This window comes from Nansenia antarctica (assembly GCF_963989245.1).
Source record: "Nansenia antarctica genome assembly, chromosome: 6".
NCBI classification, from domain to species: Eukaryota; Metazoa; Chordata; class Actinopteri; order Argentiniformes; family Microstomatidae; genus Nansenia; species Nansenia antarctica.
In genome coordinates, this window is record NC_137676.1 from 71,209,124 (window position 1) to 71,223,193 (window position 14,070).

Sequence of the window (14,070 nt, forward strand, 5' to 3'; positions counted from 1 at the left end):
GTCTGTCCTTAAAGTGAATCTTATGAAATGAAAGTTATATTATATTATTAAAACAACCCTCTAGACACCAGCGGGACTGGTGGAGCGACGACCCACAACAAGAAAACGTCCTTTTGAATTTTGGCGCCAGCGGGTCGCTGCCGCCCCCCCAACGGGTTACTGAGCTAACGTGAAGCTGCTAACGTTGCTAGGTTACAGCTGAGCTAACGTTAAGCTGCTAACGCTAACAGGCTAGTTAGTTAGTAGTGAGTCCAAACCGACTAACACAAACATTCTTCAGTAGGCTAACTTAACTTACACGTTCAACAGTTACAAATAATCCCCCAAATATACCGACAGCAACAACAGACCTTGTCCTCCGTCCAGCCAGGTGCAGGTTATGGTTAGGTTACGAGGTAGAGGCACAGTGCCAAATAAGGGGAAGTTCGGGGAGCTATAGCTCCCCTAGTGGTGACATGAGCTATAGCTCCCCTAGTGGTGACATGAGCTATAGCTCCCCTGGTGGTGACATGAGCTCCCCTGGAAACATGGTTTGTGACATTTTGGGGGGAGCTCTAAAATATTGATATGATAGCCAAATAAATGCTATTTTGGTCATGGTTTTTCTCAAAGGTGTAAAATAAGGGGAAAAAAATAATATATATTTAAAAAAAAGATTCATGAAAAAAAAAGATTTTACCGCGCTAGCCTAGAGCCGCCCAGAGCGTGGGGGCATCACTGTCTGTCGTGCCAAGAGATGAATTCATTGATTTAATTAAATGTATAATTTGCATAATAGACTCTACCTATAGATTCAAGCATAACCATTCAGCTTTCACCAGTCTCCGACATTGCTTTCATTAATTTTAAGTAGTTCTACTTTGTTACTATACCACTGCTAAGTTGAACAAATAAATATTTCCATACATATCCTGACATACATACTAGGGCTGCACGATTAATCGATTTTAAATCGTAATCGCGATTTGAAATGACGCGATTAGCTAATCTCATCGACGTCGTCCAATTCACCCATGCGGTTAAGTTAGATCAGCGTTTCTCAACCTTTTTTCAGTCACGGCACCCTTCAAAAGTCGATAAAATCTCAAGGCACCCCAGTCTAAAATATAGCTATTCAAAAACGACACTGCATCACCCAGACAGCCCCATACACACACACACACACACACACACACACACACACACACACACACACACACACACACACTGCGTGAAAGAGAATCCAGAATTTATGGAACACATTCATTTTCATATTCCCACATTTGATTGGAAACACCTATCCAGTCCATTTAACGTAAACACCGGGGATGCAGAGTTATTAAGCCAGAAAATGCGTCTCTCTCTCTCCCGCTGCGCGCATCCTTGTCTGGATCTATTAAATTCATTGCATGAAAACGAAACCGTGCTGCGTTATTTCCCCAACTTTCCAACCTAGCTTCCGAAGTCGGACGAGAGAATAATGTCACCGATCATCCATATAGAACAACCATATAGATCATATATATATATTATATCTCCATATAGAACAACCACCTCCACACGCTGCCGGCGAGCGAGACTGCCCTGTCCGATCGGACCATTTTTCGGGAGCGGGGAACATAGGATAGGACCCTTTTACATGACAACTTCCAAGTTACAAAGCCTTTAGAATACCAAACTTCCTAAAGCAGCAGAGCATGTTCGATATGATACGATACGATAGCTTTATTCAGCACAACAATGCTGCAGTTGTTTATTTCTCTGCAGGATTACGTTTACATATCAGTCTAGCTATTGAGCAATGTGATTGAACTAAGATGCATGAAGCTTGACTGTTCAACACAACTTTGACGCTTGCTCCCGGTAAAATCCTCTCTTTGTTTCTTAGAACGTGACATTGGGTTCCCTCGACATGTCATGGTGTGCGTGAGGTTTTATCTATATCTCAAGAATCATAAATGAATAATGGAGGTTAACAGGACATTTAGCAATCATTTGGGCTACGGTAGCCAGCCTCCAACGCTTTATCAGAAACTGTGGCGCACGTCATCATTACCTGTTCTGGACGGCTATGGTGACTTTTCATCCGAACAAAATATTCCGCATCCTTGCCAGCTTGTGATGGATGATCTGTTGTCAGTTTGTCATGTTCCATGATTCTGCTTGTTTGCTTGTTCATTGCTCTCGTATTCGCGCGGTAAATGAAAAAACAACGCAGGCTGCATGCAGACACACGGACCTTACGCTGAACCCGGTATTGACATTGTGACATGGGAAAGGGGCGCGCGAGACAGATTTTGATGATGTATTGCATTTATTTATTTATAGATTTATTCATTCATTCATATGAACGTCAGAATATAGAATTATTTGACGGCTCCCCTGAAGACGCCAGGCGGTGCCCCAGTGTGCCGCGGCGCCCCGGTTGAGAAACGCTGAGTCGCCAAGCTAGCTAGCTGTTAGCTCAGCTCCCTTTAAAGCTTCTCTGTCTGGCTGCACAAATGTACACAATAAATATGAATTGAAACACGGATCAAATCGAATGCGATGTCAACTACCAAAGGATATATGAGTATATATCATATATGACACTATTGTTACTTACTTGCAAAGAAATAGAAATGTCTTCAAACCAAATGCGACTGTCTGTGACGAGACGACGAGATGAAGAAAGAAGCGCGAATCTCAGCGAGGTAAGTGACGTGGGTCTGGGAAGCTACCATTTCTAAAAGGGGGGTGGTAATAATTAGTTAATTCATAAATCAATCAAAAACGACTACTTTCTTAATTGGGGGGGATTTGTAATATATGTTTATGCAACACAATGATTGAAGAGGGGCCACAGCCATCCAAGGATGGATTTTTTCAGGATTTAATTGATGGACACATTTTGAAGTCCACCCACTGTTTCTGAAAGTTCCTGAAGGGTATACCGCCTGTCCACTAGGTGGCAGTATGAATTGTCAGACAGAATTGCAATTCATTTTATATACAGATGAGATTGAATGATGCAATCCTCTTGGCTCCCGAGTAACCAAAAACAAATTGTTATTGATATATTACACCTTAATAATAATAATAATAATAATAATAATGGATTTTATTTATAAAGCACATTACATTTCAAGAATCTCAAAGTGCTACAGTCAATAAAAGAAACAAAAACAGCACAACTCAATAAAGATCACTAAAAACATCCAAAGCAGAAAGGTTAAAAAGACACAGTGGCATATAGAACTAAAGAAAAAAATCTATACAAATCTGGCTACTGGAACGCTTTGTTAAAAAGAGGAGTCTTAAGTCCGCTCTTAAAAGAGTCGACCGACTGTGGTGCTCTCAGGTGGGCAGGGAGGGCGTTCCACAGTTCGGGGGCGATGGAGCACGCGGCCCGGGGGTCTCCCATGGAGCGGAGGTGGGTCCTGGTGGCTTTGAGGAGGTTTGCATTTGATGAGCGGAGAGTGCGAGTGGAGGGGCTGTGGGATTTGACCAGGTCCTTGAGGTAAGGGACCTCAAGTTGCCGTGAATGCATGTAAGTGCATGCATGTACCGTGAATGCACGTGAATGCATGCACGTGAATGCATGTACCGTGAATGCATGTACCGTGAATGTACGTGTAAGTGAATGCATGTACCGTGAATGCACGTGAATGCATGCACGTGAATGCATGTACCGTGAATGTACGTGTAAGTGAATGCATGTACCGTGAATGCCGGTGCGTTGCCGTGAATGCATTGATGAGTTAACAGTGTGATTTTGTAAATGATCCGAGAGGAGATGGGAAGCCAGTGTAGTGAGTGGAGGATGGCTGTGATGTGATCGTATTTGCGCACTCTCATCAGGATCCTAGCAGCGCTGTTCTGAATGGACTGGAGCTTCTGAAGGCTCTTGCTAGGGATCCCGATGAGAAGTGCGTTGCAGTAGTCGAGCCTGGAGGAGACAAAGGCATGGACTCACTTCTCGGCATCGGGCAAAGACAGGGTGGGCCGGAGTTTTGCTATATTTCTAAGGTGGAAGAATGACGTTTTGGATATGTGTTTAATGTGGGCCTCGTAGTTGAGGTGGGGGTCCATTCGAACACCAAGGTTGGTGACGACGGATGACATGCTTGTTATGGGGGATGATTTAACCTGGTGAGGGGTGCCGATGAGGATGGCTTCTGTTTTGCAGCTATTTAATTGAAGGAAGTTAACTCTCATCCATGTTATGTCATGTCTCATATCAACAGTTATACCAGCTAAGGTGTGCTAGTGGATTGTATTCATTCATATCATTCCTTAGTTCTCTAGCTAGTCGACCTCATAGGGCTTAACTGGGCCACACATGCTTTTGTCAGCTTTGTGATTATGTCCCAAACATGTCCCCACCCCTTTTTAGGTTGATAAGCTGACATGTCAGTGACAGTGTGTTACCTTTCATAACTGACCCTTATTTGCCTGGTGAGGTCAAGGATTGGGGCTGATAGGGTTGGTGTCCGCTATGCACCGTCATCATGATCATGGTCATCGTAATCTTCTAGCCACAGTGACTTGACATACCCATCCTAATATGGCAGTGACACAGAAAGGGAAATGGTTGGTGTGTGTCTGTGTGTGTGAGAGATCATTTCCCAAACCCCCTGGTATTGTATTCCACAGTTCCAACCACGCATCAGCATCTTCTGCTCCAGGGAGGCTGGTGGAGGTAGAAATCGGAGGACGGGGCTCATTGGAAACGTATCAAACTCCCACGCATTACAATGAGCTCGTCCTCCCATTCCGACCTCCAGCAGCCTCCCCCTGATCAGCATCTAGCCAGAGTGAACTTGAGGAGATACCCTCATGGAAATTAAAATGGCCCAGAAACAGATACAAATGAAACTGAATTCCGTGTTTTCAACCCCCCCCCCCTCTCTGTTGTCCCACAGATCAGCTGGAGCGAGTGTTCCTACGTCTGGGCCATGCAGAGACCGATGATCAGCTCCAGGACATCATCTCCAAGTTCCTGCCTCCTGTCCTCCTCAAGCTGTCCAGCGTGCAAGAGGGCGTGAGGAAGAAAGTAAGGATGTAGTAGTAGTAGTAGTAATAATAATAATAATAATGATAATAGTAATAATAATAATAATAATAATAATAATAACGATAACAATTGTTTTACTTCCATGCGATCAACTTCAGTCAGTCAACTGTTGGAATTTGGTATGTTATGCTCTAAGCAAGGGGTCAGAGTCATAGACGGCAACCCTGGAGCAATTAGGGGGGTTCAGTGCCTTGCTCAAGGACACCTCGACACGTGGCCAGCCGGGGGTTCTGGCCAACAGGCATCATAAGAAAAATAAATCTAGCCTAGGACCATAGTCCATAGTATAGCCTACATAATATACTACTGGATGTCTCACGGCTGCCACTTGGCATCTGCCTTTTTGTCTCACCCCTCTCTCTCCCCTCCTTCCCCCTCTCTACCCCCCCCCCCCCCTCCCCAGGTGATGGAGTTGCTGGTCCACCTGATCAAGAGGATCAAGAGTCGGCCTAAGATCCAACTGCCTGTAGAGACGCTGCTCGTTCAGTACCAAGACCCCTCAGCCGCTTCCTTCGTCACGGTAACGCCCATCTTACCCCCCCCTCTTACAGTTCTACATTTTCTATATTCTTACAGTTCTACATTCTAGAATTTCTATATTCTTACAGTTCTACATTTTCTATATTCTTACAGTTCTACATCCTAGCAATTCTATATTCTAGAATTTTTACATCCTAGCATTAGTCGCTTAGGGTCACAACCGCTAGAGGGGGCCACACTTTTGCCGTCGATTCACTGCAAACTACCACCCATCAGTCAAAAACTCCAGTACCCCCGTGGACAAAATACCCATCAATCAAAAACTGTGCTAGTACTCCCCCCCCCCCCCTCGCTGTTGACAAAACGTGACAGGAAGGACCAAAATCAAAATCTTGCTTAGTGCCACTAAAGTCCACCTTTGTGCCTTATTCTACTTTATTAGCCTTTATTCCCCTCTGTGGGAGGGCTTTCCTGTAAATACCCTCACACACAACTGTTATTGATAACGATACTTCCTTGTTGACAGTTCCATCGCTCAGACACAACTGTTATTGATTACGGTACGTCCTTGTTGACAGTTCCACTGCTCAGACTCAGCAGATAAGAGCACGTGGATGGGACACAGGTGGTTCAGAGCCTGTGTGACTGATGGATATAAATAGAAGCATCTCCCGGGGTCGGCATCACACCTCCACCTGGACACAGACACGCCACAGGTTCTTCTCAGAGACCACCTCAACACTGCAGGTAAACACCACAGGTTTATTTGACCTTTTCCAGGTTAGGTTGAGAACAAGTCTGCTTTTCAAGAGAGACCAGGGGGGTATTCCATCAACGCCGCTAAAGGAAATTATAGGTATATTTTTGATAAGTCTTGTGAGACTAGTACATCAGGGGAGGCTGGTGGAGGTAGACATTGTATTATTAATAGTTTATACATTTTCCATTGTATTTATTAGTATTATTATTCCCTTACTTGTAAGGGAAGGCCATGGCGAGCCCTACCAGGGTTCTTAACCTCCTCTGCACAATCTGTCTTTTCTTTTCATTTAGTCTTTCATTTGTCATTGTGCGTGCAAATCTTACATCAATAAATAAAATAGGAAAACAAACACAAAAGGTACATGTTGTATGTATAGGCCTCCGTTAAGTGTGTATCTGACAGTGTGGTGTGATTGGCTGATGGATCTGTCTCCCCTGGTCCTGACAGACATGACGAGCAGCGCTCCTCTCCTCCTCCTCCTCCTCGTCCCGCTAGCGATGGTGCAACACGTGTCACCACAAGACATCACTACTCCTGAACTGGGTATGAGATCACCTCTACGGCTTGTTACATGTGCAGCAATATGCTTCATAGTTATTGTAATGACACGTGTTGTAACATATGTGTTGTTAACACATCTTTCTCTACTCATGTAAGCTGATCTAATTATTTCAGTGGCTTCATAGCCGATAATTAAACTTACAACACTTTGACACACACACACACACACACACAAACACACACAAACACATTTACCTCCATATTTTCTTAAATATTTTTCAGAAGTTTGTTTGAATGCAGGGGTACGAGTAGTTGCCAGAACGAACTTTGCCCTTTTAGAGAAGCTGAGGAACAGGACCCTTTTTGTTGGCAGGAGCTGTAAGGAAATACAGGACAGATATGACCAAACTGAAGGTAAGGGACACGTTGTAGTGGAATGATGCCTGATCCACCTGTGACACTGATCCATGCCTCTGTACTCTGTAACTGCCTCTGTCACCACCCAGTGGTGTTGATTGGTGGAAGAGAAAAGATAAAAATAGATAAATAGTAATTATGTCTTTACAAACGAGTACAAATGCTACAATTTCTCAAGGAGTTATTTTTTCCTTTAATAAAACAAAATAAAACGTAAATGATAAATTTCTTAAAATATAAAGAAGACTCTCTTGCTCTCTCAAATTAATTAGGAAATATTTTATTTGAAAATGTCAGAACTTGAATATTGGAACCCTGGTCTCCCGGCAACCACCGTAATCTGTTCAACCACCATAATCTGTTAAACCACCGTAATCTGTTAAACGCAAATCTGCTGAGATTGTCGTTATTGGGGCTCAGCAATTTTGGGATGTTGCCTAATCTGTCTTGATATCTGAATCTCTGTTTCAGACGGGCTGTACCACCTGACCACGGCCAGCGGGGTGGTCTACCAGACGTTCTGTGTTTCTTAACAACGTTCGTTGTTTCTTCATTAGCTCACTACCACAGATTATATCTTACCACAGTACCATTATCATTTTCCACTATACTTTTTGGGGTATGTTTTGTTGGGTCTCTAGGGTCAGTGCTTTGTGGCAATAAACCCAGCAAACTTTGCCCTCGGATTCAACGACAGAATGTCTGACATGCTGTCTCTACACAGAGACCTGGAGCCAGTGAGTACAACCACCGGTTTATTACATATTGAGGATATCAGTCTTAAATAGCTTCGTTGATTTGCAATAACCACACAAAATGTTGCTTCACACTCTCAAGGTGACCGTTGGTCCAGCCAGCAGGGTAACAACCCCAACGTGCCTGACGGGGACTCCAGAGCCAACAGAGCCACCTTCGGAACACCAGAGGGCGCCACCTCTGACGACTTCAAGGTAGAGCTGCTCCACTTAACAACACAGCAGAAAGAGTAACTCAGGGCATGGCTAAACGTTTCATCAACTCATACCAGAGAGTTGTAACTAGGAGACTCATACCAGAGAGTTGTAACTAGGAGACTCATACCAGAGAGTTGTAACACTAGGAGACTCATACCAGAGAGTTGTAACACTAGGAGACTCATACCAGAGAGTTGTAACACTAGGAGACTCATACCAGAGAGTTGTAACACTAGGAGACTCATATCAGAGAGTTGTAACACTAGGAGACTCATACCAGAGAGTTGTAACGCTAGGAGACTTATACCAGAGAGTTGTAACACTAGGAGACTCATATCAGAGAGTTGTAACACTAGGAGACTCATACCAGAGAGCTGTAACACTAGGAGACTCATATCAGAGAGTTGTAACACTAGGAGACTCATATCAGAGAGCTGTAACACTAGGAGACTCATATCAGAGAGTTGTAACACTAGGAGACTCATATCAGAGAGTTGTAACACTAGGAGACTCATACCAGAGAGTTGTAACACTAGGAGACTCATACCAGAGAGTTGTAACTAGGAGACTCATACCAGAGAGTTGTAACTAGGAGACTCATACCAGAGAGTTGTAACACTAGGAGACTCATACCAGAGAGTTGTAACACTAGGAGACTCATACCAGAGAGTTGTAACACTAGGAGACTCATATCCAGTGGCGTGCAGTCAGGTGAGGCAGGGTAGGCAGTGCCTCACCCAGGCATTTAAGAAAGAAAAAGAATATCAGTCTTTTAAAAAAAATATATCTCAAAAATATATTTTTTTTAAATTTATTTTACTCATTATTCTTAACTTTAATGTGTTAAAATGTTGTTAAAATAAAAATAAATGATGTAAAATGTGTTGTTTTATAAATATAATGCATGCCCTGGCACCAGGATAGTTTGCTCCCAAAGCGAGCTGATTGCTGGCGAGAGGCTGAAGCAGACTGTGCTTGTGCCTCTGTGCTATGCGAAGTGATAGACCAACGGTTTCGTAGGTTTGCGCATGCGTAGTCTGTTCTCACATTGTCTTCATTGACGGACGTTGAGGAACCGTGCCACGCTGCTTCTGACAGCATGATTGACAGTTTGCGTTTGGCTTGTTTGGCTTGCCGTAGCGGCATCCTCTGCTGTTCGCGCCGCGGTTCTACATTTCCATACAGGCTGTTGCGCTACGCTGCGAGATAACAATACATGACATTTTTGACCAGCTATTTGATAGTATAGTATATATGGGCTATGTGATTGACTTTATAGTATAGTATATTAGCCTACATTACATTACAGTCATTCAAAGCGACTTCAATAATTGCATTTAACGTAGGAGTGTACTGCTTTTTTAAGGCAAAATGAAGAATAGCAAACTAACAATACAATAGGTGCTTAAGAGGATTCTGGTAGTAGGCCTACTTCTTGAAGAAGTGAGTTTTGAGCCTGCGTTAAAAGATATAAGGGCTATTGATTGCCTTTATAGTATGCGCTATGCCATTTGAAGTCTGGCTGCTGCGTTAATCAAATGATTTTTTTTAATAGCTCACTGCCTACCCAGCCAATGACCTCACTGCACGTTACTGCTCATATCAGAGAGTTGTAACACTAGGAGACTCATACCAGAGAGTTGTAACACTAGGAGACTCATACCAGAGAGTTGTAACACTAGGAGACTCATATCAGAGAGTTGTAACACTAGGAGACTCATACCAGAGAGTTGTAACACTAGGAGACTCATATCAGGCAAGGCAAGGCAAGGCAAGTTTATTTGTATAGCACATTTCATACAACAGGGGCAATTCAAAGTGCTTTACATGCATTATTTAAAAATACAGCAAGAGGAGCATAAGAAAATAAAAATTACAATGATAAATATATTGCAAATATAAGAAGTAAATAGATAAAACATTTAAAAAGACAATAGTTAATGGAAAAAAGACATTGATAGAAGTGTTTGTGTTTAATCATAACTGGTGCAAAACATGAAGGTTTTTAGCTTAGATTTAAATATTTTAAGGGTTTGGGCCTGTTTGATTTCTACCAGAGAGTTGTAACACTAGGAGACTCATACCAGAGAGTTGTAACACTAGACTTTTTAACTCAGAAATTCTGACTTTTTATCTCAGAAATTCTGACTTTTTTCTCAGAAATTCTGACTTTAATCTCAGAAATTCTGACTTTAAACTCAGAATATAACCCCCCCCCCCCTTTCGGAAAATAAATAAATAACTCGTGTTGGTGGCCCTAATACTCTTCCGTACTATAGCATAAAAATAAGTTTTTTTAAGTAATTTGAGAATAGGTACTTTCTCGGAACCTTTACCTTAGTAGGCTCATTTTACATGTGTCACCATTTGACATCACCACATTAGAAGGTGGAAACTCTTGTAGCCCACTCTTGCGCACGTCAAGCGGCATGGATGGAGCCACGTTTAGAATCTATGGAGGTGCGACCTGTATTTTCTACAGATAAACTCAATATGGTTTGATTGCGGCAAGTGCATAGGATATGACCTTCTCGATAATTTGGGGCTCGAAAACATCTTCCACTTTCTTCTTGTTGTAGTCTACTGCCTGTGCTACGTTGTCCTGTGTTCTGTCATGACGCATATCATTTAAATAAATAAATAAAAGGAAAACGTTAATGAACGTTTTAGAGCATTTCATACATTTTGTTACAGTGAGTATTGCCTATATTTTGTGTTGTCACAGACACATTTAAAAAGCATTTCGCATTGTTAGTGCCAAACATATTCATTGGACCCTACCGTCAGAATATTGTGACCCGCGTGTGTGACTGTGTGCACGCGTTATACTACGATATAGACCGTTTGTACGTGTGTGTGTGTGTGTGTGTGTGTGATCATGTTCTAATCTAAACAGTTTACATGTTTTGTAATAGGTGCTGGATATCGGGGACAGTCTCACCATCCCTGATGAGTTCACTGAGGAGGAGAAGACCACAGGAGTGTGGTGGAAGCAGCTGGCAGCTGGCGCCATGGCAGGGGCCGTCTCTCGCACTGGCACCGCCCCCCTAGACAGGATGAAGGTGTTCATGCAGGTATGTACAGCTACGTACACTCTGCAGCATATGTTAAATAAATGCATTTTGCATGTTCCTCAATGGTTACTACTAACTCATTTCATTACTGGTTTTCTGGACCCAGATTAAGCCTAATCCTGGACTAGACACAGGATGGCACATTCAATGGAGATCGAACCTGGTAATTTAGTCCTGGATAAAGTTGAATCTCGGTCCAGAAAACCGGCCATTAATGTGAAGTGCATCTGAAGTGTGTAGCCTATTTTCCTTTCTCACCTGTGATTTTTGTATTTACAGGTGCAAGCCTCGCCGACCAATAAGATGACTCTAGTAGGGGGCTTCAAGCAGTGGAGGGTGGCATTGCCTCTATGTGGAGGGGGAACGGGGTCAACGTCCTGAAGATCGCCCCTGATACCGCCATTAAGTTCATGGCCTATGAGCAGGTGAACTAACACAGCGGATTGACACATAATTGACCTGATGCTGTCTATATTTTAAATTGTATTAGTATCCATCATATAAATATGCACTTGTTATCTTGTACTCTGACAGTACAAGAAGTTGCTCTCCAGTGACGGAGGGAAGGTCAAGACCCACGAGAGGTTTATCGCGGGGTCACTGGCCGGGGCATCCGCCCAGACAGCCATCTACCCTATGGAGGTGAGGGAAGGGGGAGAGGGAGGGAAGTGAAAGAAAGGAGTGGGGGGGGGGGGGTACTATGGAAAGGACAAAGTTGGAGAAAAAAGTGGGGTGCTCTGACAATTCCCTGAAGATACTCTCTCTTCTTCTTCGTCCTATAAGGTGATGAAGACCAGACTAACACTAAGGAAGACCGGACAGTATACTGGAATGTTTGACTGTGCCAAGAAGATCCTGAAGAAGGAGGGAGTGAAGGCCTTCTACAAGGGCTACATCCCCAACATCCTGGGCATCATTCCCTATGCTGGGATAGATCTGGCTGTGTACGAGGTGTGTGCCCAACCACTTCACTCTGAATGATTGAATGAATGAATTATTTTATTTGACACATTTAAAATACACAGTTGCCTTTTGTCAGCCACTTGAGTACAACAATACACACATTGTAAATGATCAAGTACCGTACATACAAACAACACAATGAAGTCTACTAAATTATTTCCATTATCAGTATTACCTCCTGTATAAGTGTGTGGATAAATGACTCAGTGGCGTTGTTCTCAAAACAGTTTGATGGTGTTCACCTGTAGACGACTGGGAAATGAATGTGGTTGTGACCTCTTTGTCGTTAACACTCAGAGCCTGAAGAACGCCTGGCTGGCCCGGTATGCCAAAGACACAGCCAACCCTGGTATTCTGGTTCTGTTGGGGTGTGGTACCATCTCCAGCGCCTGCGGCCAGCTGGCCAGTTACCCTCTGGCTCTGATCCGAACCAGGATGCAGGCACAAGGTAAAACATCCCAGAGATTACTCAAACACTTCAATCACTCTACTGCCTGTCACTCTATTGAGACACTCAAAACCCGTACCTGCTTCATTAAGCATGTACAGTATATGTGACCCATGATCGCCCCAGTGATACTGCCACCTTGTGTACAACATACGTGAAACATCCTAAAACCACACTAAATACACACAATACGTTCAATAAGTATAAACATTGCTTCTACAACTGGTATACAAAAACAAGCGATATAACTGTAGGAACACTGCAATCCTATGGTGATGGTTTTAATAAGTCAATAACATGCCATAATATACCGTGTTACAGAAAAAGTTCTGATTTCATGTGATTCTCCGTTTTATATTAGCATCCATCGAAGGTTCAGAACAGATGAATATGAACCGGTTGGTGAGGAATATTCTGGAGCAGGAGGGGTTCTTTGGACTGTACCGTGGAATCCTACCCAACTTCATGAAGGTCATCCCTGCAGTCAGCATCAGCTATGTTGTGTACGAGTACATGAGGTCTGGGCTGGGCATCTCTAAATGAGCAGCAGAGGTGTATCAGTGTGTGTCTACCTCTGTGTATGTGCGAGTGGGCTCTACATGTACATGGTGAGGAGGAGTGTCAGATTATTTCCAAATATATCCGTCCTAATTTCAGTGACATTTTGAGGGTATGTGGAAGAAACACGTTTACCTGGGAACCTACCAAATCCTGGACTCCATTTTCTTCATGTTTACCAAGTTACCTGTTAGGTGTGAAAGACATCATTAGTTAAAAGGTGAGCTTCAGATTCAGATAGAAATCTGCACAGACGTGAGATAATGCAATATTTTACATAGTAAACAATGGAGGGGTTGTACAATATTTTAAGTGATACACAAAACAAAATGTACTTGTGGGATTTAGGGTCGGGTTCTAACTTTGAGTGCCGGGTTGAATGAAAAATTACTATGTACTAATGTTGGAAGGAGGGAATATGAGAGGATGTTCTTTTGCACATTTTGTGTTGGTGAAAAGAAGATAATGTGCCTTTGCTATGTGATTTGGACAGATCTCGATGTGTTTCTGCACCCATTTGTCTTGCCTTTTTGCCAAAGTTTTGTTAAATTAGATACTGCTGTTTACATTTAAAAAACATTAAAAAGTATTTTAATAAAAAAAAGTTGTGTTGAATGCATTCTTAAACTTAAATACATTTTCATAAACATGTGTGCGCCTGATGAATTATGAATTGCTGTAATTACATCTAAGGTATGTTCTGTCAGCCTCCAGTCTTGTCATGTTATAGCCATATTAAAATATATATAAACCTGTTTTGGAAAATATATAAATACACAATTCAATGATGTTGCATTCTGAAGGGAAGATTACCTCAATTAGGACCATAGTAATACCTTCCTCCTTGAAATGAAATTGCAAATCTTTTCAAACACATT

General features: G+C 42.7%; 1 pseudogene across 1 annotated transcript; it reads left to right on the forward strand.

Moving 5' to 3' along the window:
* Window positions 1-3,353: 3,353 nt before the first annotated feature.
* On the forward strand, window positions 3,354-13,177 carry LOC308160914 (mitochondrial adenyl nucleotide antiporter SLC25A24-like; annotated as a pseudogene). Its single transcript has 13 exons — window positions 3,354-3,437; window positions 3,820-3,958; window positions 4,884-5,014; window positions 5,439-5,555; window positions 6,178-6,262; window positions 7,668-7,718; window positions 8,034-8,146; window positions 11,065-11,223; window positions 11,503-11,648; window positions 11,758-11,865; window positions 12,007-12,174; window positions 12,484-12,634; window positions 12,996-13,177. The product of its transcript is annotated as a mitochondrial adenyl nucleotide antiporter SLC25A24-like (transcript).
* Window positions 13,178-14,070: the final 893 nt, after the last annotated feature.